This window comes from Prionailurus viverrinus, chromosome C1, assembly GCF_022837055.1.
Source record: "Prionailurus viverrinus isolate Anna chromosome C1, UM_Priviv_1.0, whole genome shotgun sequence".
NCBI classification, from domain to species: domain Eukaryota; kingdom Metazoa; phylum Chordata; class Mammalia; order Carnivora; family Felidae; genus Prionailurus; species Prionailurus viverrinus.
The window spans coordinates 93,141,995-93,167,816 of record NC_062568.1 but is presented as its reverse complement, the minus strand read 5'-3'; the positions used below and the strand labels follow the sequence as shown (position 1 = coordinate 93,167,816).

The window sequence follows — 25,822 nt, the reverse complement described above, 5'->3', positions numbered from 1 at the left end:
AGGGGCCCTTATTTTTCTGAGGTTTCAAGGTCCACTAGAGTGACGGGGTGGCCTGATGTTGAGTTTACCAGGAAGATACTGGTTACAGGAAATAAGCTTTGCCCTCAGAATATATGGTCACCTGCCTAGTTAGCATCCACAGCCACCATTTAGTAAGGTACTGTGTAGGCACATAAAGGAGCACATAGGACACATGGGAATTGCAGCACAGTCACCAGTTAGGTTATCTTGACTAATCATTTAAGTTATTAAAGCTGGAACCTTAATTCAAATAATACTAACTTCATTTAAAGGCTTTCCTGTATTCCAGACACTCTACAGAGGGCTATGGTGTCCTAGTTGATTTATCACTACAGCAAGCCTACAAGGGAGATCCCCATTTCACAGATGGGAAGCATAAGGGCAAGCGAAGTTTACAAATTTGCCCGAGGTCACACTACTAGAAAATGGAGAAGTTGGGATTTGAACCTAGAATTCTGGCTCCATTCCATCCATATCCTTACTAGTATATATACCAAAGTAGCCAGCCAAGAAACCACAAAAAATGTTTTTTAGGGGGGGAGGGGGAGATAAATAATATGTCTTACAAAACTGGACTTGGGAGTGAATGACTTTTAGCTTCTGAACTTCCCCGCACACCTGAGGGCTCCAGCATATTTGACCAGTAGCTGGGGTCCTTATTCTGACTCCCTGCAAGGATGTGTTTGCAGGCAAGGCTTTGGTTTGTGCCTCCTTCATCTGCCTTATGAATGTTGCTTTGGGTTATGGAGAAATGGCAAAAAACTGAGCTACTTCAAAGTGGGAGGTTAAAGAAATACTTTGGAACATACAATTTTAAGTCATTTTTGTTCTAGAACTGCACATTTGAAAGGATGGATTTTCTAACACTGATAGAAAGTCCTGGACAGTAGCTGCTCTGGTAAGAGTTATCAGGTAAGATAAAGTCCACACAGAGGGTGTGTGTGTGTGTGTGAGAGAGAGAGGTGCTGTATGATTTCCAAGAAACCTGCTATGGGGCTTTGCCCATTTATGGATTTCCCTAAGTTTCTACATTTTCTATCCATTGCCCATTTTAGGAAATTTTACTGTCATTTGCTAGTTCAACTTCAATAAACTTTCTTCCTTTAAGTGAATTGTAAAAGTTAAAAAGAAATAATATATTTTTCACGGTAAACAACAACAACAAAAAAAGCCCAGGGAGATCAGGTGAAAATGCCCCCTGACCAGATAGTTGCTCCTCAAAGGTAACCACTCTTGCCAGTTTGGAAGGCCTCCTTCTGGGCCTGTTTCTATATATATATATATATATATATATACATACCCATGGAAAAATAAAGTGTGTACGTGCATACACAGATTTGTTACTGGTGTCACATCCTAGATGCTGATTTACAGTTTGCATTTTTACTTAGTGACATGGCTAGGTATTTATTTTTAAGCCTAACTCTAAATTTTTTTTTTTCAACGTTTATTTATTTTTGGGACAGAGAGAGACCGAGCATGAACGGGGGAGGGGCAGAGAGAGAGGGAGACACAGAGTCGGAAACAGGCTCCAGGCTCTGAGCCATCAGCCCAGAGCCCGACGCAGGGCTCGAACTCACAGACGGCGAGATCGTGACCTGGCTGAAGTCGGACGCTTAACCGACTGCGCCACCCAGGCGCCCCAAGCCTAACTCTATAGGGCTCAGGAGTGATGATGAGGAAGGTTAATTAGGTAATGAATGCACAAAGACAGCCCTGATTTTTGTGACTGCCTCCCAGGGGATACCTCAAGATCATCTGTTTTGTTGGCCAGGAGAGCTTATGCTTGTGGTCCCACAGGACTAATATGTATACACAGATATTTCTATTTCTTAAAGGTGGTGGATAAAGGTCTGGCTTCCAATCAGCCTGAATCTAGGTGCTGAGATCTTCCCTTTGAGGACACTGAGTGGGCTTGGCACATCCTCAGCTGCTGGGAACTATTAAAGTAAACATAGGCTGCTTGTAGAAACAGGAAGAGTCCAGCAAAATGAAGAATATGCTCCAAATAAAAGACCAAGATAAAACTTCAGAAAGAGCCTTACAGAAACAGAGGTAAGTAATTTACCTGAGAGAGTTCAAAGTAATGTTCCTCAAGAGGTTCACCAAACTGGGTGAAGAAAGGATGAACACAGAGCTTCAACAAAGAGAAAAATCTCAGTATCAAGGAGAAGTCACAGAACTGAAGAACACAATAACTGAACTGAAAATAACACCAGAGGGTTTCAACAGCAGACTAGTAGAAGCAGAAGAATGGATCAGTGAACCCAAAGACAGGGCAGAGGAACTCACCCCATTAGAGCAGCAAAAAGAAAAATAAAAAGTGGAGGTAGTTTAAGGGACCTAAGAGACCACATCAAGTGGCTAACATTCTCATTTATAGGAAACCCAGAAGGACAAGACAAGGACAGAAAACTTACTTGAAAAAATAATGGCTGAAAACTTCTCTAACCTGGGGAAGAAAGAGACATCCAAGAAGCCCAGAGAGTTGCAAATAAGGTGAACCCAAAGAGACACACTATAATTAAAATGTCAAAGTTAAACACAAGGAGAGACTTAGAAGCACCAAGAGAAAAACAACTTCTTATGTACAAGGGAACCTCCAACTACACTATCAGCAGACTTTTCAGCAGAAACTTTCCAGGCCTGAAGCGAGAAGCATGATATATTTAAAGTGCTAAAAGGGAAAAAAAAAAAAAAAAAAAAAAAAAACCAAACAACTTCCAAGAGTACATGGCAAAATGATCACTTGGAAGTGAAAGAGTGTCCAAGACAAGTAAAAGGTAAATGAGTTAATCACCACTCAACCAGCCTTACAAGAAATGTTAAAGGGACTTCTTTAGGCTGAATAGAAAGGGTGCTAATTTGTGACAACATATAAAAGATATAAATCTGATAAATATATAGGAAAGGTAGTGGATTAATTACCTATAAAGCTAGTATGAAGGTTAAAAGACAAAAGTAGTAAAAATAACTACTAGTTAGTGGTTATTAGTAGTTGTTAGTAATTAGTAATTATTAGTAATTAAAGGATACATAGGCTAAAAAAAGATGTAAATGTGAAATGAAAAAACAAAATGGAGGGGAGAAAGTAAAAATGTAGAGCTTTAGAACACTTTCAAGCTCATCAACTTACAGTAGACTGTTGCAGATATAAATTGTCATATGTAAGCTTTTCAGTAACAACCTAGCAAAAACTATAAGTAGATATACAAGAGATACGAACTGTAAGCATACCACCAAAGAAAGTCATCAAATAGCGAAGAGAGCCACAGAAGGAACGAAGAAACTGCCAAACTGCCAGAAAACAATTTTTAGATACAAATATTAAATTCTTCAGTCAAAAGATATAAGTGGCTTCATTAAACGACACCAACAAAATAAGACCCATCTATATACCGCCTATAACAACTAATTGCAGATCCGCATATACAAAATAAGCTTTAAAACAAAGACTGTAATAAGAGACAAAGAAGGGCATTACATCAAGGGGTCAATCCAGCAAAAGGACAGAACATTTGTAAAGAAGTGTGTACCCACCATAGAAGCACCTAAATATGTAAAGCAAATATTAATAGACCTAAAGGAGAAATAGTACAATACTTGGGGACTTTAATATCCCATTTACATTAATCATCCAGACAGAAAATCAACAAGGAAACCTAGGCCTTAACATAAACAGAACATTCCATCTGGTTCAATGTTACTTACATCCATCAGAAAGCAACAAGGGAGATGGAAAGGATGGCACTACTAGTAGGAGGTTCCTGAGCTCACCTCATTCCACAGCTATACCAAAGCAATAACTACATCTATATAACTAACTGAAAATTACTTGCAGGCTAGCAGAACAGATCTTCCACAACTCCTCACAGAGAAAAGGGCACATGGGATAAGGGTAGGAGGGATAGAGATGCAGTTGAAAAGCAAAACCCTGGAGCAAATAACCACAAATCAGAGAGACATCACAAGCACAGAGGCGTGAGGGGATCAGATCCCACAATGGGTAGCCCCAGCCCTGAGGATTTGCACTAGGAAGACAAGTCTCCACAATGTCTGGCTTTGAAAATCAGTAGGGCTAAATTCTGGGAGAACCAGACGGAAATAGGAAAGAAAGCCCCACCCAGAAAGAGATGGCCAGATAAACTGGCCTGAGACACAGCACAGAAACAGTAGTTGAAAAGCACCTGGAGTGTATGTAAAGGAGATTTCTTGACTAATCTTAGAAAACTTGTGCTCTAGGGGCAGGGATCTTTAGGAGATTTCTCAGGAACAAATGTGCTGGTGGGCACCATTTTCCTGTCCTCCCCTAGCCTAGGCAACAATCACTTGGAACAAAACATCCTTAAAACAAACTTGTGGCTGCTAGAGGGGAAGTGGGTGGGAGATGAGTGAAGCAGATGAAAAGGATTAAGACTCACAAACTTCCAGTTATAAGTCACAGAAATAAAAGTACAACACAGAGAATATCATCAGTAATATTGTAATGTGTGTGTGTGTGGGGAAGCAACAGAATATACATTCTTCTCAACTGCACATGGAACATTCTTCAAGATAGATCATATGTTTGGACACAAAAACAAGTCTTAAGAAATTTAATATTGAAAACATACCAAGCATTTTTTTCAGACCACAGTGGTATGAAATTAGAAATCAATTAGAAGAAGCCAACTGGACAATTCACAAATATGTGGAGATTAAACAAGTTACTGAACCATCAGTGGGTCAACAAAGAAATCAAGACAAATTAAAAAATATCTTTACACAAATGAAAATGGAAACACATCACACCAAAACTTCTGGAAAACAGCTAAAGCAATTCTAAGAGGGAAACTCATAGTGATAAATGTCTACTTCAAGAAATAAGGAAAGTCTCAACCTTACCTTATACCTCAAGGAACTAGAAATAGAACTGAGTTCAAAGTTAGCAGAAGAAAGGAAATAATAAAGATTAAAGCAGAAATAAATGAAATAGAGAACAGAAAAACAATAGAATAAACTAGGAGTTGGTTCTTTGAAAAGATAAAATTGACATACCTTTAGCTAGATACACCCAGAAAAAAGAGGATTCAAGTAAATTAAATCAGAAATGAAAGAGGAGACATTATAACTGAAACCCCAAGGATCCTAAGAGACAACTATGAACAATTACAGGCCAAATAAGAGTAAAAAATATACAATGGGGAAAAAAACAATCTCTTTAATAAATGATGCTGGTATAACTGGATCAGTATCTAACACCAAAGACAAACATTAACTCAAAAAGGATTAAAGGCTTGAACGTAAGACCCAAAACCATACAACTCCTAGAAGAAATCACGGGAGGTAAGCTCTCTGACATTGGTCTTCATGAGGATTTTTTTATATTTGACATCAAAAGCAAAGGCTACAAAACTAAAAATAAACAGATTGAAAAACTTCAGAACAACAAAGGAAACCATCAGCAAAATGAAAAGGCAACCTACTGAATGAAGAAAAAAATTTATAAATCATATCTGATAATGGATTACTATCCAAAACATATGAAGAACACACATATAACTCAACAGTACAAAAAACATTCTAACTAAAAAATATGCAAAGGTTCTGAATGGACATTTTCCCAAAGACTATAGGTAGCCAATAGGTACATAAGATGTTCAAAATCACTGATCAGGGAAATGCAAATCAAAAGTATAATGAAATACCATCTCATACCTGTTAGGTTGGTTATTACTAATCACAAGTGTGAAAATTTTGGGAAAGGAAACTCTTGTGCGGTGTTGGTGGGAATGTAAACAGGTGCAGCCACTATAGAAATAGTATGGAATGTCCTCAAAAACATTAAAAAAAAGACATACCATATGATTAGGCAGTTCTACTTGTATTTATCTGAAGAGAACACAAATACTATTTTGAATAGATATATGCATCCCTATGTTAATTGAAGGATTATTTACAATAGTTAATAAATGAAAACAACTTAAATGTCCATCAACAAATGAGTAGATAAAATGTCATATATCTACAATGGAATATTATTCATCCATAAAAAAGAACAAAGTCTTGCCATTTGTGACAACATGAATGGGACTTCAGGATGTTATGCTAAGTGAAAAATGACAGAGAAAGGCAAATACCATATGATCTTACTTATATGTGGAATCTAAAAACGAAAACCAAAGTCATAGATACAGAGTACAAATTACTGGTGGCTAGAGATGGGATGTGGTAGGTGGGTGAGATGGGTGAAGGGAGTCAAAAAGTATAGACTTCTAGTTATAAAATAAGTCACAGGGATGTAATGTACAGCATGGTGACTAGTTAATAATACTGCATTGTCTGTTTGGCAGTTGCCAAGAGAATGTATCTTAAAAGTTCTCATCACAAGATGGGGCACCTGGGTGGCTCAGTTGGTTGAGCATCTGATTCTTAATTTAGGCTCAGGTCATGATCCCAGGGTCATGGGAGTGAGCCCTGTATTGGACTCTGCACTGAGCATAGAGCCTGCTTAAGATATTCATTCATTCATTCATTCATTCATTCATTCATTCATTCTCTCTCTCTCTCTCTCTCCCTCCCTCCACCTCTCTCCCCCACTCATGCTGTCTCCACCCCTGCCCCCCCTCAAAATGTTCTCATTGCAAGACAAAAGCCTACAACTATATATGGTGATACATGTTAACTCGACTTACTATTGTGATCATTTCATGATATACAAATATTGAATCATTATGTTGTCCACCTGAAACTAATAATGTTAAATATAAATACCTTAATAAAAAATATATTTTTTCAAAACCCTGGAAAAATAATGCCTGAAGTTACAAAGAGATGTACCAACAGAACCACAATCTGTACTTTTGCTGATACCCTCACATCTTTAGTTAGAAGCCATTTATCTTTGTAAGGCAAGTGTGTCTGTGTGTGTAGTGGGGGGGGGCACAGATTTATGGCCAGATGAAAGCCTTTAAGAAGGTAGTTCATGAATAGATACCACAAAAAAGACTCTAGGAAGGGAAAAGTTGTAAGCTCCACCCACCCACCCCCTCAAAGGTGTATTTACCTCACAGAGAGAGGGAAAACAGAAAATGGGTCTGATGCAAGAAAGACATGTTAGTTGAATGGGTGGCCACTCCAAGCCAGGGCACCATGAGGAGGTCCAGGACTAAATAGAGTCTGGAATGATCTGCCCATGATCCACGAGGTTCAGAGCAGCTGCCTGTTCATAGACCACTGTGAGCCTTCCACAGTGGAGCCTAAGTCCTGGAGACTACAGCTAGAGATACTGTGGATGAAATCAGAGGTGATTAAAAAGATTTCTAACCAGATGAAAGGAAATTTGGAGCTAACAGACATCAAAAGTAACTGATGGGCAAGCAGCTGACATTGGGGTATTAAGACCCTGGCTTTGGAGTTATTCAAGAAGAACAAAGAAATGATGCTCTAATACTCAACTGTTGGCAGAGGTAGAAGAAGGAGTAGGAGGTGTTATACTAGTAGGAATGGGCAAGTTTAAGATTAAAAAGAACTTTGAGAAAATAGGCACTTTACTCATCTTTTTAAAATCAAAGCAGTAGAAATGTCCAGCTAAAACTGCCTTTGAGAACCTGGGGACGGAGCTGCGTGGTGAGGCTGGGACAGAAGTGGTACTGGTTTATAATATGCAAAGAAGAGAAAAACAAACCTCAGAGTCTCAGAGAAAGAGGAGGCTTCCAGTTCCATTCTAGGCTCTACAGCAGGGAGGATGGGATGGGGAAGAGGGCTGGGGACAAACAGGAAGTGGTCTTGGGGAATGCTGAGAATTTCCCTACAAGGAGTGTGTGACTGGACATCACAAAGGCAGCTATGGAGCTTTAAGTAAATGTCCCTGAGTTTAGATGTGAGGAAGTCAGGGTGATGTGTGATGATGGAAGTGGTTAAGAAAACCACGGGAAAAATTCTGCAGAGGCAAGGGGTAGGCATAAAGAATAGTAATCAGGCTGAAAGGAAATAGGTAGGTTGCTAAGTGTGGAGGGTCAGACCACAGCCTAAAAGTATTTACCAGTGCCATCACTCACAGCTTATCAGGATAAATTCCAAGTGGCTCTAAGATGTAAATGTTGAAAAAAAATCATAAAAGTACTAAAAACCACTTTGGGACCTGTGAGATTTGTCATTTAAGAGTAGTCAAGGCTATTCTATGATGCACACTCAGAAACCATTAAAGAAAAGATTAATGAATTAAACTGTGCAAAAATTTTAAAAATTCAGAGATAGAACAAGCACTCTTAAAATTGGTATGGAACCACAAAAGGCCCCTGAATAGCCAAAGCAACCTTGAAAAAGAAAAGAAAAGCTGGAGACATCACAATTCTAGACTTCCAAGTTGTAGTACAAAGCTGTAGTGATCAAGCTATAAGTATGGTACTGGCACAAAAAATAGACAAATAGATCAATGGAACAGAATAGAAAACCCAGGAATGAATCCATAACTATATGATCAATTAATCTTTGACAAAGCGGGAAAGAATATTCAATGGGAAAGAGACAATCTAACAAATGGTGCATGGAAAACTGGACAGCTACATGCAAAATAATGCAACTGGACCACTTTCTTACATGGTACACAAAAATAAATTCAAAATTGATTAAAGACCTAAATGTGAGGCCTGAAATCATAAAAATCCTAGAGGACAACACAGGCAGTAACTTCTCTGGCCATAGAAACTTCTTTCTAGACATGTCTCTAGAGCCAAGGGAAACAAAAGCAAAAATAAACTATTGGGGTTCATCAAAATCAAAAGCTTCTGCACAGAAAGGAAATAATCAACAAAACTAAAAAGCAACCTTCGATATGGGAAAAGATATTTGTAAATGACATATCTAATAAAGGGTTAGTATCCAAGATACATAATGAACTTAAAACACCCCAAGCCAAATAATCCAGTTAAGAAATGGGCAGAAGACATGAATACACATTTTTCCAAAGAAGAAATCCAGATGGCCAACAGACACATGAAAAGATGTTTAACATCACCCATCATCAGGGAAATGCAAATCAAAACTACAATGAGCTACCATCACCTCACACCTGTCAGAATAGCTAAAACTAACAACACAAAAAACAACAGGTGCTGATGAGGCTGTGGAGAAAGGGGAACCCTCTTGCATTGTTCGTGGGAAAGCAAACTGGTGTAGCCACTCTGGAAAACAGTATGGAGGTTCCTCAAAAGTTTAAAAATAGAACTACCCTATGATCCAGCAATTGCACTACTAGATATTTACCTTAAGTATAAAAAATAGTAGTTCAAATGGATGTACCCCTTTGTTTATAGCAGTATTACCTATAATAGCCAAATTATGGAAATAGTGCACGTATCCATCAACTGATGAATGGATAAAGAAGTTGTGGTGTGTGTGTGTGTGTGTGTGTGTGTGTGTGTGTGATGGAATATTAGCCATAAAGCTAATAGCCATTAGCCATAATAGCCATTAGCCATTGTCACTTGCAATGATGTGTTTGGAGCTAAAGAGTATTATACTGAACCAAATAAGTCAGTTAGAGAAAGACAAATACCATATAATTTCACTCATGTGGAATTTGAGAAACAAAACAACTGAGCACAGGGAGGAAAAAAAGAAAGGGAAGCAAACCAAGAACCAGACTCTTAATGATAGAGAACAAACTGATGGTTACCAGAGCGGAGATGGGTGGGTGGGAGGAGTAAAACAGGTGATGGGGAGTAAGAAGTGCACTTGCTGTAATGGGCATCCGGTGTTCTATTAAAGTGCTGAATCCCTATATTATACACCTGAAACTAATCTTACACTGCATGGTAATTAGCATTTAAATAAAAACTTTAAAAAAAAATACAAAAAGTAAAAAGCAAATTACTAAAAAAAAAAAAAAAGAAAAAAAGAAAAAAAAGAAGAAAAAAAAATAGCATCAGTGAGCAATTCCCTGAAGTAAAATAACAAATTTCTTTCATTAATAAATGTATAACAAAGGTATGGGAGATAAACTGATACCAGAGGTAAACTGCAGGAAAATTTGTTCTTATGGGCACTTGATTTAACATATCATTTTAAAAAGAGCATGATTCAGTGATATTTCACGTTCTAGGAGAGTCCATAAGACACTACATTTTTCTCTTGAAAAGTATATAAGTTGTTTCCTTGTCATTATTATTTTTTATTTCAGTCTATAAATAGAGTGCTTATATCCAAAAGAGTGCTATCGATACAGAACAGGGAAAATAAAAGTCTTGCTTAAAAAATAATTCCGTCTAGTAAAATCACTAAAAAGTGAAATACTGGGAAAATAATTGCAACTCAAATCACAAAGAGCAAAATTACTTAATATGTAAAAAGTCCTAGAAATCAGTAAGGAATAAAAAAGAACCCATTAGAACAATGGGAAAAGCAAATCAAAAGTTTACAGAAAAGAAAATAAAGTGAACTTTGAAACAATAAAAAGAGATTTACTCTCACTCCATAAAAAGAAACACAAATTAAAGCTCCATTGAGATACAGTAAAACCTTGGTTTGCGAGCATAATTCATTCTGGGAACATGCTTGTAATCCAAAGCACTTGTATATCAAAGCGAATTCCTGCGTAAGAATAATGGAAATTCAGATGATGCATTCCACAACCCCAAAATATTCATATAAAAATGATTACAATACTGTAATAGAATACAAAATAATAAAGAAAATGCAAAATATACAGAAAAATAAACAAATTAACCTGCACTGATCGTTGAAAATCTTTGTGGCTGGTGTGAGGGAGACAAGAGAGGAGGGTTATTGTGTAGGACAATTTTCACTATCACCAATGGAATCACTGCTATCTATTGGCTCAATGGAATCTTTTTCTTTTCGTGCAACAAAGAACCTATTCAGTGACACTTGCTTTTGCCTCCTTTTGAGGATTGTCATTAAAGAAATTCATTGCTTGTACTGCTACAGCCTTATTTGGGTGTTGCTTTTCTACAACATTTTGCACTGTTTTCCACATTTTCCACATCTCCCTAATCTCATTTGAGGAGAGGGATTCCTCCACCTTTTCCTCCTCCTCTGTATAGGAGATGCAGACATCGACTTCTCATAAAATCTTGCAATTTTGGCCATTTGCATACCTCATTCATCCTTCTCGATGATTTCTTTCTTACTTCCACTGTAATCATCTCCTCTCACCGCTTTTCCTTTCAACCTTTTTCTGCATGGGGGCCACTGTACACTTGCACGGATGCTGACTACAGTACAGTATTAAAAAGCTGTTGTCATACACTATATTTGATGCTACTGGCAATAATGGGGCAGAGAAAAGGGACTATATGTGCAGGCAGCTTTACCTAGAATGGAACAAAGCATTCCTAAGCTTACCCTTGTATGGAAAAACAAGGACTGTCCACAGGTGCTTTGAAGTGACAAAAAATACACCAGTGCCAGTTGTGGGCACCTTCCAACGTTCTGAAAAATCACTGATTTCTGCCAAACACCACAGCCTGAGGCTGAGCATCTGAGAATGGGAAACAATCACCCACATTCCCACAGCAAGAGACACAGAGAGAGACAAGAGAGAGAGAGAGAGCACGCACAAGAGACACAGAGAGAGAAAGAGCATGCACACGTGTGCTAGAGAGACAGAAAAAAACCCATTGTCTCGTTGTGGTCATGCGACATTTGGCATCATGTACCACTTGTATTGCTAGGCATCGCTCATTTATCAAGTTAAAATTTGCTAAAAATGTTTGCTCGTCTTGCAGAACACTCGCAGAACAAGTTACTTGCAATAGGAGGTTTTACTGTACCATTATTATTTATCACTCGGGCAAGGATCAGAAGTTGATCACCATATAGCCATGAGTCTTGGGAAATAGGCCTTTTTCCACACTGTCAGTTGAGAGAGTAAATAGGTATAAATTCCACGAATGCAATATTATGGTATCTATCAATATTATGAAATTTGACCAAGCAATTCCAGTTTTATGAGTTTAAGTTACATATACAAATTCACACACATGCAAAATGACTATATATGGGGTTATTAATATCAGAGGGATTTGCAACAGCAAAAAAAGAAAAAAAAAGGACAATCACACTATCCATCACTAGGGTCCTGATAAATGCCGGAAGCTCATCCACACGATGGAATGCTACACGGCTGTAAGAGGAGGAGGAATAAGCTCCATATTTTTTTTAAATGAAAAAATAAAACATGACACCAGAGTAAATATTGAAAATTATCATGGGCACAGATGGTAAATAGTACATACACATATATACAATTTGCATACATACTCATATTATTGGAAGAATACACAAGAAAAAGCCAATAGTGGTTGTCTCTGGTGCTCACTTTTGCAGCACATATACTAATATTGGTTGCTTTGGGGAAGGGTACTGGGTGGCCATGGGATAGGGTTAGAAAAAAAAACCCTGTACAGCTAGTTTTAATCATTTATAATCAGAACAACGCAAATGAAGCACATATATTTTTTAACCTCCTGAAATAAATTACGCCCCAAAGAATCATTTTATTAGATGCCTTCTCTTTGTGTCTGGCACAAATCCCTTCCTGTCTGTGTCCACCAGAGGGCTTCTGGGAATAAACACACCCTTAAGAAGAGAGCCACGAAAACTTGGCCCCAAACCTAAGTCTCGGGGTCACTGGGCAGAGGTACTCACTCGTGTCTGTCTTTTCATTTTCCCTTGAACCCAGTCCCCAGGAGCTTGGGTCTCTGCCCCAGAGAATTAGAGGCTGCAGGGAAACCAGAAAGTGCACTCTCGTGGCTGCTGGAGGAGTAGAACAGCAATTTGGAAGGATCTACACTAATTTGAAATGTACAAATCGAACAGTGGCATTTCTCAGCATTTACCCTTCAAAACAAAACACACTTTCGCACGTGCACACCCTTAGGAGGAAAAGGATGCACTTAGTACTGTGGGATGTTAAACACCAGTTGAAGGTCATGTGCAGAATTCTGTACTTATCTGGCTCATTATACTGACTGAATCACTCCATATACTGATGTGGTTTTCAATAAGTAGAAAAATGAATTTCCAAATGATATACATGTACGATTTATGTAAAAAAAAGTAATACAATGTGTGCTCTTGCAGTGTGTGCTATGTGTGTGAGTTTATGTCAGAGACAAGGGGCCATAAGGCTATACACTGAGAAGTGGTTATCCTTTTAGAAATGGGCCACAGTCAGGAAGCACTTGTGCTTCATTTGTGATATTTTAATGCTGTACAGAGGGAATATGTTTGTAGACTGTATCAGTAATGACAAATTAATAGACATGGAAATTATACACGGAGTAAGCCACTTGACTGACCTGAGCTTGAAGTACACAGCAGCACATGGCTCCAGGAGGGCAGACAAGGATCCATACCACTGCACCACAATACAGCCCTCATGGCCTTGGGGCTTCCCTAGAACCCTAGGCAGGTGCCATCAATACGGCCACGGTTCTGTGTGGCTTCAGCAGCACCGTGGGCAAGAAGTGGTAGATATAGATGGTCATGGGTTTGGTTCACCTGCACCTTTGTGAATGCCCTACAGCCCACAGCAGCCACCCACTGCAGGAGATGGCAGTGTCTAAAAGCAGCAGTGAGGGCACCTGGGTGGCTCAGTCGCTTAAACGTCTGACTTCTGTTCAGGTCATGATCTCACGGTTCGTGGGTTTGAGCTCCGCATCGGGCTCTGTGCTGATAGCGTGGAACCGGGAGCCTGATTCAGATTCTGTGTCTCCCTCTCTCTCTGCCTCTCCCCCACTTATACTCTCTCTCAAAAATAAATAAACATTAAAAAATAAATAAAAGCAGCAGCGAGTCACCTTTTGGACACTTCCCCAAATATCTGAGGGATGCTCCTTCCCCATATGACCTTTCTTTTAATCACTTCTAATGTTCTACATGTTTTTACTATCAAATCGTTTTTAATAGAATGTAGCTCTAGTAATTAGAGCACTGCTTGATACCTAAATGGCTCAAAAAATAATGAATGAATAAGGGAATGAAGGGGAAAAGGGGAGAACACAGAAGGAAAAAGGATCATTTAAAGGGGGCCCAGAGGCCCCATGATAGTGGGTACTTTTCTGACTAGTAGCAACCCCAAATTTTATTCTTAGGCTGGTGGGGCCTGGATAACAGAGGTTACAGAAAGCTAGCACAAACCCACAGGCCTTGCTTGAAACAGGCCTGTGTGAAAGGCAATGCCTTGGTAATGGGCTTTCAGACCCAGAGCTGGCAGGCTCGGCAGGGTGATGAAGTGCTGTCCATCACCCACGGCTGGGCTAATCCCAGCTTGGGCCTGCTCCCAGCCATCCCACCCTGTAGGGACACAGGGACGTGTCCTGCCTGTGCCAAGTCATTTCTCACAGCTCCCATCTGCGGACCAGAAGTGTACTTATGGAACATACCACCCACTATCACCAAATTGAACAAGAGCCCCAGCACTTAACACGTTAATCCTCTTTAAGTCTTTCGAGGGGTGATGGCCTCCTGGGAGGGGAACTCTTGGATTTAGATGGGTGGTTATACTGGCTTTCAAAATACCACAAATTGGTCTCCTGGAGTAAGTCAGTCGTATTAATCTGCCTTATTTAGGATAATGATAGCCATGGAGAGGAATGAAGGAAAGGTAAAATAAAATACTGAGGTTACTTCCAGGGAAATTCATTCCACTGTAGCAATGGTACCACCTATTTCCTGGGACTAGTGAAATTAGACTTTGAAGGAAATCAAGCTTGCAAGAGTTAGGCTGAAATCATAAAACATGGAAACAGGGGAAAAGGGATTAGATCATATGTGCTCTACACACTGGAATTAAAAGTAAAGTGGGAGGAAATGCATCCAAATAGATGGTACGAACACATTTCAGTACCACCACGTGTCCTCCCTGTTTTACAGACACTAGAAACGATCTTTCCAAGTTAAGGAACTTGGAAAAAGTTCCTGGCACAAAGTAGGTGCTATATAAGCGTTTTCTGTTGCTATTTTTATTGTTATTATCTGTCCATGGTGTGTTTTCTAATTTGAACCCTTAATTCACAGAAGTGGCTACTTATTGAATTTATGCACACCACGGTACATCCCTCAAAGGGGATAGCGACTTCAGTAATTACTGATCTGCTCCATCATTGAAAATCACTGGCTCCTTTTCCCATTCTGTCTCCATTCCTCTTGGACTATATTTGGGTCACATTTTAGCCAACATGCTCAGTTTGCATTCAGATCAAGAAAAACCAAAGGCAGACCAGGAGACGGGGCAGCAGGGAGAAAGAACGAAAGAAAGAAGCGTTAGAAGTTAGTGTGGATGCTGGATGGCCCCTGTCGTCTTCTTTGCAGCAGGCGCTCCATCAGGCATCGGGCGGGCTTTACAGGGTTGAATTATTGATTATACAGGGAGAAGAAGAAAGATGGTGTTTTCTCTTTGCTTGAGTCCAGCTCTTTCTGCCTGCCCCTAACAGAGCTGGGTCACCACAGATGGAGCAGGCAGAATAAAAGGCACCTGGAACAACTCTGGTTGACATCAGCCCAGAAGTGGTCAGGGCTTAGGAATACAACATCAGGGAGAGTTACACCATGGCTCCGAGGCTGGCATTCTGACCTGGAAGTCTCTAGGCTGACCTGGCTGGTGGCACACAGTGCAAAAATCTTTAATGTGCTAAATCACTGGTGTGGCGATACCTTTGGCCCAAACTCTCCTTCCTCGAGGTTCTTTCCTGTGCACTTCACTAAGGGGCCTGTTATAACATGCACCCACTCTCCAGATGGGACCTGGAAAGTTCTAGAACCCCAGCAGGTAAAAACTGCCCAAGCAGTGTTTCTCAGACATCATTGTGCAGAAGAGTTACCTGGGCATTCTTTAAATACAGATTCCTAGAACCCCGGATGATTCAGACACAGGTGGCCGAAACTTCCCAACTGCCACTTTGGGGAGGGAGTGGGCACATGTAGGTTCTAAATGCACAAAACAATTTATCCAGGGAGAAGGCTTTCACTACCTGCAAAGATTTCATTCGGCGTTACAGGCCAGCCCCTGCTCTGCCCTGCACGGTGAAGGCTGTGACAACTCTGATGATCCACGGCCATGGAGAAGGAGAGACGAGCCAGTTTTTCTTCACTGCTTTCCACTCTTCTCCTGGACCACATTTGGTCCATTGCTACTTCCCTGTCACAATAGGTCTGTCCTATCAGCCTCATTTGAGGACAGGCTCCTCTGCCTGCTCTCCAAGGACTTCAACCATTGAAGGTGGGAATGTTCACTGTCAACCACTTAGCTTGGGTGTGAAATGACCAGCTTAGAAAACCAAAACACTCCTGGAGGTGATCAGGCCAGGGCTAGTTTGAGTACCTGTCAGTAGGGGTTTTTCTTTCTTCCCTTTGACCCATTCATATCCCACTGGGGTGGCTTTTTCTGTTTAAAAGCAACATTGTACATGGTAAGTTTCTACCCAGGGGTTGGCACACTTCTTCTGTGACAGGCTAGATAGTAAACATTTTGGCTTTTGAGGCTAAATAGTCTCCATCACAACTACTTGATTCTGATATTTTATCATGGAGGCTGCCAAAGATAATGCACAACATATGGGGGTGGCTGTGTTCCAATAAAGTTTCCTTTATAGAAATCGGCCACAGTAGTCCACTTGGGCTGTCACAATACAATATCCCAGGTTGTGTGGCTTAAACAACAGAAATTTTGCCGGAGTCTGGAGGCTAGAAGGCTAAGACCAAGGTGCTGGCAAAAATTAAGCTTCTGGTAAGAACACTTCCCTGGCTTAGAGTCAGCTGTGTCCTAATAGGGACCTTCCTGTGCATATCTCTCCCTCCCCTATAAAGAGGTCAATCCCATTGGAAGCCATACCCTTGGACCTCATCTAACCCTAATTATTCTCAAAGGCCCCGTCTCCAACTGCAACCACACTGAGGGTCAGTACTGCAATATATAAATTTGGTGGGGGCTGGGAGGACAGTTCAGTTCCTAACACAAGTATTGGGCTAGATTTGGTCCAAGGGTCAGAGTTTGCTTACCTCTGTTCTATCAAAATCCAATCACCTTTACCTAATAACACCTATCCCTTTCACCTGGTCTTTCCTCTCTAGTTCTATAAGAAATACAACCCACAGTTTGGAACATTTACCTTTTTTTTTTTTAAGTTTATTTATTTGAGAGAGAACTCAAGCAGGGGAGGGGCAGAGAGAGAGGGAAAGAGAGAATACTGAGAAGGCTCCACACTGTCAGCACAGAGCCTGATGTGGATCTTGAACCCATGAACTGTGAGATCATGACCTAAGCCGAAGTCAGACACTTAACTGACTGAACCACCCAGGCATCCCCGGAACATTTGCTTTTTGAAGAATGCCAGAAAGGATCTCTGGGTTCAAGATTCGACCAAAGGCCTTTGCTGGCTTTAAACTATTTGGAGAATTTTATATCCATATTTTACTATGTTTTTTAATTGAACTGTCTCTATAGAAAGTACATTCTTCACAGCACACACAAACATCCTTACAGAAGACATAGGCACAGCTTGAAGGCAAAAATGAGGGGGAAAAAAAGGGCACAGTTAGAACCACTACAAGAACACTGTTTCCAGTGTGGCAGGATGCAGATTGATTAAAACTCACATTTAGAGGTCTTGTGGTTCTGTTGTATGTAAGCCAAAATGGAGCAGACCCCACCTTGGGCAGACCCCACTTTCCACAGTGTATCTGTGCAACTGTCCCTAGCAGTCAACATTTTCTGACATGCTCTGTCACAAGGTCCTGGGGTTTTTTTCTACAGTGGCTGCGAGATAACCAGAAACCACCTTATTTGTGTAAGAAGCCTAGTTAGTTCACGTGGTGTCCTTGTTTAAGCCATGGTAGATCCAAAATACTGCCTGTGCTCCATTGTTCTCCCATATTTTCTGCTTTGAAGAAGCCAAGAGTGCCTCTTAAAGCACATTATAAATATTGATGCGGTAACCTGTTTCCCCTATGAGTTTAATTATACTTTTCTAGATGTGCTTTCAGGAATTTAATGATTTTCTAAGTCTTCTTAAAATCACCATATATTGAAAGAAAAAAAATAATGATTTTTTTTTCAGAAAACACCATTTTCAAATGAACTTATATTGCCAAAGAGATAACTTGGGAGTTCAAGAAGCAGCACTACTTACTAGGAAGGCATTTGGTAGTACAAGGGGCTCCTGTTCAGGTTTTTTTTTTTTTTTTTTTTTTTTTTTTTTGTAACGTATTATTTCTTGACCTATCCAAAATGATCGCTTAAGCTCGAAGATGAGTGGCAACTCATCGTTGCTGGCAAACCCAGTGGGAAATTGTATGTCCTCATAAAGCAAGGAAAGGAAGCTTCAATAATAAACTGAAATTGTTAGAAATTGTTAAACTTAATTTTTTTACCAATAAAAATCACCTTAGAAGAATTACAGTGTTAGATGTAAAGAAATATTAGCCTAAGTGCAAGATCAGGGTCTACCATTAATTTCTTCCATTAAGTTCTGGGTCTTGAAGACATCTTAATCTTCTCATTTACAGACCAAGGTGGGGCAAGCTGAAGTGAATAAGTAAAATGTTCATGTTTCATTTTGCTTCTGAATAATTCTTTGCATGGTGGAAAAAACATTGACTCTGAAGTCCAACAGGCTTAGACTAGACTTACCACTGAGATAACACACTAAACTTCTCTAAGCCTGTTTGCACTTTTGAAAAGGGAGAAAGGTGTACCGACCCAACAGACTAACATGTGATGATTAAGGTGACAATGACTGCAAAGCACCTATGACTGTGTCAGTCCATAATACGTACCTAAGAAAAGTCAACTTCCAGGGTACCTGAGTGGCTCAGTCAGTTAAGTGTCTAACTTCAGCTTTGGCTTAGGTCATGATCTCGTGGTTCATGAGTTCTAGCCCCATGTGGGACTCTGTGCTGACAGCTCAGAGCCTGGAGCGTACTTTGGATTCTGTGTCTCCCTCTCTCTCTGCCTCTCCGCTGCTCATGCTCTGTCTCTCAAAAATATGTAAAACATTAAAAAAATTTTTTAAAAAGTCAACGTCCTTGACTTGAGATGGTTTTTTAAAATTTATTTTTATTTTAGAGAGAGAGAGAGCGCACATGTGAGCAGGTGGAAGGGGTAGAGAGAGAAGGAGAGAATCTTAAGCAGGCTCCATGCTTACCACAGAGTCCAGTGTAGGGCTTGATCCCACGACCCTGGGATCATGACCTGAGCCCATATCAAGAGTTGGATGCTCAACTGACTGAGACACCCAGGCACCCCTTGTTTTTCATTTAAAATATACAACTACCATGGAGAAGTGATAAACAAGGCTGAGAGATGGAAAATTAAGATGAGTCTGGAGTATCTTATCTTGTGGTGCCAAAAAATAAGGAAGTCTTCAAAAAAAGGTGAGGCATGCTGAAAGGACACAGAAGTCAGTCTCCCAGGGGATAGCTAGGGCAATCTGAGCAACAAAATTAACAACTGTACTGGATTAGAACCCACAGCATGAAGTGAATATCCACCAGTTCACCTTTATACAAATAAATAAATGATTAAATAAACATTTGGAGGAGCAGGGACAGCTATATATTACAGAAAGATTCCAAATAATAAAGCCAGAAGAAATTTTGCAGAAGAATAGAAATTTTAGAACACCACAGGAATAACTTCCACAGTAAGGGAGAAATATACCAACAGGTGCTGATATTAGTGAGCAAAGTTTGAGGAGAAACAAGATATCCGTATAGTTTCAAAGAATTTCCTTCAAGTTATCTATTAATTACAAAGAGAAAAACAGTCATTTATGGGGAAGCCCAGCAGACACCATCTTAATTAAGCGATCAAAGTTAACATCACTAGTCATAAGACATGCTGACATCACGCACCTCTTGATATAATGCACTGAAAAATGATAGCACATCACTTCCAAGTAGTCTTCCACAATCTAACCATCAGAAAACATCAGACCAACCCAAATGGAGGGACAGTATACAAAAAGCTGACGGGTCCTCTTCAAAAGTGCCAGCATCACAAAAGACAAAGAAAGAATGAGGAATTGTTGGGAGACTAGCCGAGACCAAGGAGGCATGACAATGAAATGCAATGTGTGATCCCAGATAGGATCCTGGAACAGAAAAAGGAAAACCTGGTGAAATCCAAAAACAAACCATGGGTTAATAGTGTTGGACCAATGTTAATTTCTTGGTTTTGGTCATTATACTGTAGGTATGCAAGTTAATCAACATTAGTGGAAACTAGGTGAAGAGTATATATAAAGTCTGTACTATTTCGCAGCTTTTCTGTGGCACATTATTTCAAATAAAATTTTTAAAATAAAAGACATGACTATGAGTGAGGGTCAAGTCTGTATCACTTTTCTATGTATGACCCAAACACAAGCTACAGTGAAACATCCCCAGTCACTGCCCATGCTGATGACCAACACGTGACCCATGCAGCCCCAAACATCTGTGCCACTTAACTACTCCACTCTTGCCTCAAAGATCTTGGAGAATCCCGAAGTGACTATTTTTTGGGGTCGGGGGAAGGGTGGACTTCAAGGAAGATTACTGGGGGAATGTTTTTTTGCCCATCTGTTTCTTTCCACACAAAGGGAACTAAGGGTACTCTGGGCCTCTCTCAACCTCTAGTCCCTCATCCTCAAAGGAGTGACCTGATTGGTTAATTTGGGAAGAATAAAGCAGACACACATTGTTCATCTGCTTTCTTTTCCTTCTTGGGAGTAAATGGCTTATAGCAAATAGGTGTTCTGCCATGCTCCTCAGGACAAGAAACTTCCCCTCTTTGGCCTTTACGGACTGGGTAGACCAGCTCATTTGGAAGCCCATTTGACATTCACCCCAAAGCTATTCCCTTCAACTTAGTCTTTCTCAGTTACTATGGTGATATTTTTGCCCTCGTCTGCCCTGTTCCCTGTTTTATTTCTCAGTATGCTCAGAACCTGGGTAAGAAGAAAGGCTGATAACCAGTGGGCACTCCCTAGACCCTGCCAGGTTCCATGTGCCCCAGTCTATGTGGTATCCTAGGATTTAAGTCTGTAGCCATGATTCTCTCTGAAGTTGGGAAGCATTTTCCAACTAATCTTCTATTCCAAATAGACTCTGGACTTTGAAAATCATAAATAGTAATGACTTAACATTGTTTTTTGCTGGGTGAGTTGAGCTGCACTGGGGTAAAAAGAGGATCAAGACCATCATACCCCCAACCCACACACACACACACACACACACACACACACACACACACAGATGTACATGGGAATTTGACCCATCCCATAGAGTATGGGACTACAGTCCTGTTAGGACACACTGGCTCTAAAGAGGTTTTTAAAATGAGCTATTTTCGTGGTTTTCTCACTTTGGTCTCTGCCCCAACAGTCAATTAAATAGAGGCATAAAGCATGTGTTCCTTCCTTTTTACGGACCACAGTGCATTTATCTTTTCCAACAGTTTCCTTTGTGTCTGCCTTCTTTGCTGGTATAAAGATGGAAATTTCTCAACAGAGCCTTTAAAAGTCCATTACTTTCACCCCACGTTGTACAATTTAGTTTTAAAGTCAACTTCTATGGTAAACTGCTACTTGTGTGAATGCCCGTCTGGGAGTGAGACTAATCTTCCTCTACCCAAAGAATAACCAACACTTACTGCACCAGAGTTATGATTACATCACAATAAATATTCTATGCAGAACTAGGAAGAGCTCCTCAAAGAAAAATGCTTGGAAACGGGTAATTGGAATGAACTATATGCATTTTCACTGAGCTTTGAAAGAAACTGTGAGAAAAAAGATCTTCGATCTGTTCCCAAGTATTTTTTTTTCTCTTAAAGAACACCATGTGAGGAGTTTTGACAGTGTCTGCATTCTAATGGGAACATCTCAGGAAGAAGAGGCTTATCTATATTTGTGCCTTGTTACTGCCATGATGGACACCATTTATCAGGCATAAAGAAGGGAGAAAACCCAGAAGGGAGTTCTTCTCTGGACAGTTTTGTGTTCTGGCTCTTAATTACTTTTCCTTTGCCATGGATGTGAATATTTTAAAAGCCAAAGAAGCCCCTGCATTTGAGCTACAGATGGCCACAGCAACCAAATAAGAATACGAACAACCCATTTTAAAAGGCAAAAAAACAAAAACAAAAACAAAAAACCCAAAAAAACCCTCAAAAACCCCCCAAAAAAACTCAAAATTCAAAAACAAGGGAAGTGCCAAGTTCCACATTCCACCTCCAAACTGATGCCAAGTACATCTTAACCATACTGCTAGGACCGGAAATTGACAGTAATATTAAGGAGCTGCAGTGACCCCGAGGGTAAAAATAAACATGTCTGTTAAAACAAGCACCACCAACACCAGAAAATAGACATGAAACAAGATGCCACAGGAACATTCTTTTTCCTTATAACAGGGATGTGTTAACTTCATTATTCAGAAACCTTTGATTACCCTTTTCAAAAGTTTTTTTGGTTGAGTTTAATTTTCAAGGCTGTTAACCACTTGATGCCAACTTAATTATAACAAGCAAGTAACCAACCCATAATGTATGAGGCCAATTGTTAGTTTGACTTTAGCTTCACTTTAGGGTTGGACTTCTCTGCTCATTTGTAACTTCCCGAACCAGGAAGGTTCTGTACAGTCACTTGCTTTTCCTCAGCTGGTGTCTTTGTTTCCCTGTTTGCCATGGAGGCTTGGGGGAATAGATATTTATGACTTATTATCTCAGTGTTAACAGCGCCCTTCAATAATTTATGAAACTAGGCTCTTGAATTTGTAACCTTGAAGTCCCTCTGATTATTGTTCTGAAATGCTAAGGGCTCAAACTTTAATCATCAGATTCTTGCACAAAAATTCACTCAAAGGTAGGAAAAACAGGGTTGCTGGTGGCATGATGGGTCCAGATGGGGTGGGCCAAGAACACCTTATTCTTTAACCCTAACTTCCCTTTCACCTGTTGCCAGAACATGGCATTCTCTTCTATAGAAAATATCCTTGTTTGGGGCACCTGGGTGGAGCAGTCAGTTGAGTATCCAACTCTTGATTTTGTCTCAGGTCATGATCCCAGGGTCATGGGATTGAACTCCACTTCAGGCTGCTCACTGAGCATGGAACCTGCATAAGAGCTTAAGATTCTTTCTCTCTCTCTCTCTCTGCCCCTCTCTCCTACTTGTGCTTGCTAAGAAAAAAGAAAAATATCCTTGCACTAAAATGTAGTTGTACTCTTATATCTCAGCATTCAGTAAACCCGAATATTCTGGAACATCACAGACATCTTGAATTAAACTTCAGGACATCACTTGCTAGTGTGTGTGTTTCTTTCCCTTTCCAAAATGTGATAATCATTTAGGATGACAATGCATTTCAGTGTTCACTTTAGGCAAAAGAGAAGGTGATGTTCAGGAAAGGGAATTATCCCTGTTCTTTCTCTAGGGGATCCTGGAGGCATTGTGCCCGATTTTTCTGATTTTGTGCATGGATTTCTCAAAAGCTGATTTGGCAGACACTATAGCTGGCCACCCAATAGCCACCCTCTACCATCTTCCTTATAGCAATAATGACCATGAGACCATGTTCTGACCAATAAAAAGTAAGCAGAATTCTCTTGGGGAACTTGGGGAGAGTAAAGCTGAAGATAAAAGCTCCCGATGCTATTCTTTCTCTTTAACTTGAACAGAGAAGTCACCTTGTGACCAAGAGGTAACAAGCCTGACAGCAAAAAGCCAAGACGCTTAGGAAGTGAGAGGGCAAATGAAGAGAACCATGTCTTTGATGGCATCACTGAGCTATGGGAACAACTAACTCCAGGACCACCTACATCCAGACTACTGGTTAGGTAAACAATAAATGTCTTTATGGCTTAAGTCCCTGTTACTTGCCACCAAAAGCATTCTTCAGCAATCCAGAAAGTGACGTCTGGGATGCAGGTAAGAGAAATCTGCTTGCAGCAATGGCTGGTTTATTCTTTTGAAGCTGTGCCCCACAGACTAAAGAGGGGAAAGCACAGTGCTTTATTTATTTAAATATAATTTACTGTCAACTTGGCTAACATACAGTGTGCTCTTAATTTTGGGGGTAGATCCCCATGATTCATCCCTTACATACAACACTGTGCTTTCTGATGCCTGGGAGCTATTGCAGCCGCTTCCTTGAGAATGGCACCCGGGGCTCAGGACAATGATATTAATGATAGTTAATAAACAGAGCAAGAACACAAACAATTAGTTGGCTCTTAGAGTTCAGTGAAACACAGTGTAAGTATAAGGCAGACAGTAGGAGAGCAAAAACATGGTCTTTTTTTCACATCCTGTGTTTCCCTCTATGGTTTAGTCTGTCCACACTCACGGGTTTAGAAGTATGTCCCCCAGCTCAAAGTCTGGATGGTTTCTCTCTTGAGGAGCATACCCATTTGTATTTCAAATTTGCATTGGTGTATGGGAGGGATCTATGGGCAGGGGCAGAGGTCTGTCAGGGGAGAACTAGTATATGACTATGTGTGGGGTGGGTTACTTTCTCCCTTAGGAAGTTCACGACCAAGGTGGATCTCCACTGTGCAACAGAGTTCCTAATAACGTAAACCACCAGCTGACCAGATTGGCTAAGTGGTGTCCTATCCCTACCTGGCTTGATTATCAAACTAGCTGGATGTTTAGGAGGGAGGTATATGTGTTTCTTTCCAGAAAACACTCCTATGCAGAGCACAGCCAGATTGGCCTCAAAAGTGAGCTGACAAACTAGAAAAACTGGGTTTATTACACTTCGGAGTTGTTCCTTAAATGATAACCGTGACTAACAGGCATCAGTTGGCTTTTTCTGGTTTAACTGAAAAGCAAATGGTATATTAAGCTTAACTTTGTTTTATTTTTCTTCTTATGCTAGAGATTTAAGCTCCCTCATTTCTGGTCTATTATTTTGTAAATACCAATCAATCTATCTGTTTTTGCTTGAAACTTGATTTCTTCAAGTACACTCATTCAGCAGGTATATATTGCGTGTCTTCATATGAGTGAGAGAGTCTAGGTGTGTGGGTGTAAGAGAGACAGAAGGAGGGGGGTGGTGGGGAGTATGCGAGGGAGAGAGAGGATGAGCACAGCATCCTTTCAGGAGCCCTGTATCCAGAAATGAAAACCATGAATGGGCTCTAGTGCATGAAACTGAGGTTCAATTGGATTAGGAAAAGTACTCTAAAAACACTGAAAGGCTCTGTTGCCAGGCACACTGCTGGCTGGAGAATGCGGAACAAAGATAAAATTGTCAGAACATCCTGTCTCCACCTACACCAGGAAGGTCAAGTCTAAGATGCTTGTCCAAGGGCTCAGGTAAGCAGGGGTCCTGGCTGGCTTTTCCACATAGAGCCAGTTTTAACAGGGGTTGGTTTAGTCTCTCTAGATCTTAACCCACTCTTAGGTAAAATGCCTGCTTCCGCCTTGCTTTATTCTTCTTTCCCTCCCAACAGCCAGTGCCAGGCTGAGTAGAAAGTTGTTTGACCTTTCAAACAAAGTTAGCTAGCTCTTCCCTCAGTAGGGGCAGCTCCTCCCACCAGCTAGCTGCCTCTCCCTCTGAAGGCAGGGAAATTCTCCTAAGAATGGGGATTGGCTTTGAAGCCCAGATCTCTTTGCACTCCTAGTTTGGATGTCTTCACTGGGTGGAAAACTAGCCAACCTGCCCAGCCTCTTGTTATTTCCGAACAGATTCTCTGAAGTTACAGGAGACCCAAGTGGTTTGGTAGATTTTGCATAAGCAATAAAACAGTGCATAAAACACACGGCCCAGCGTCACTTAATATACCTGCTTCCGCAGACGCTCTTTGAAGAAG

General features: G+C 40.4%; 1 protein-coding gene across 1 annotated transcript in view; it reads right to left on the bottom strand.

Annotated features, from left to right (window-relative positions):
- Window positions 1-25,822, bottom strand: part of LYPD1 (LY6/PLAUR domain containing 1) — a 36,521-nt gene that overhangs the window by 845 nt on the left and 9,854 nt on the right. The window lies entirely within an intron of this gene.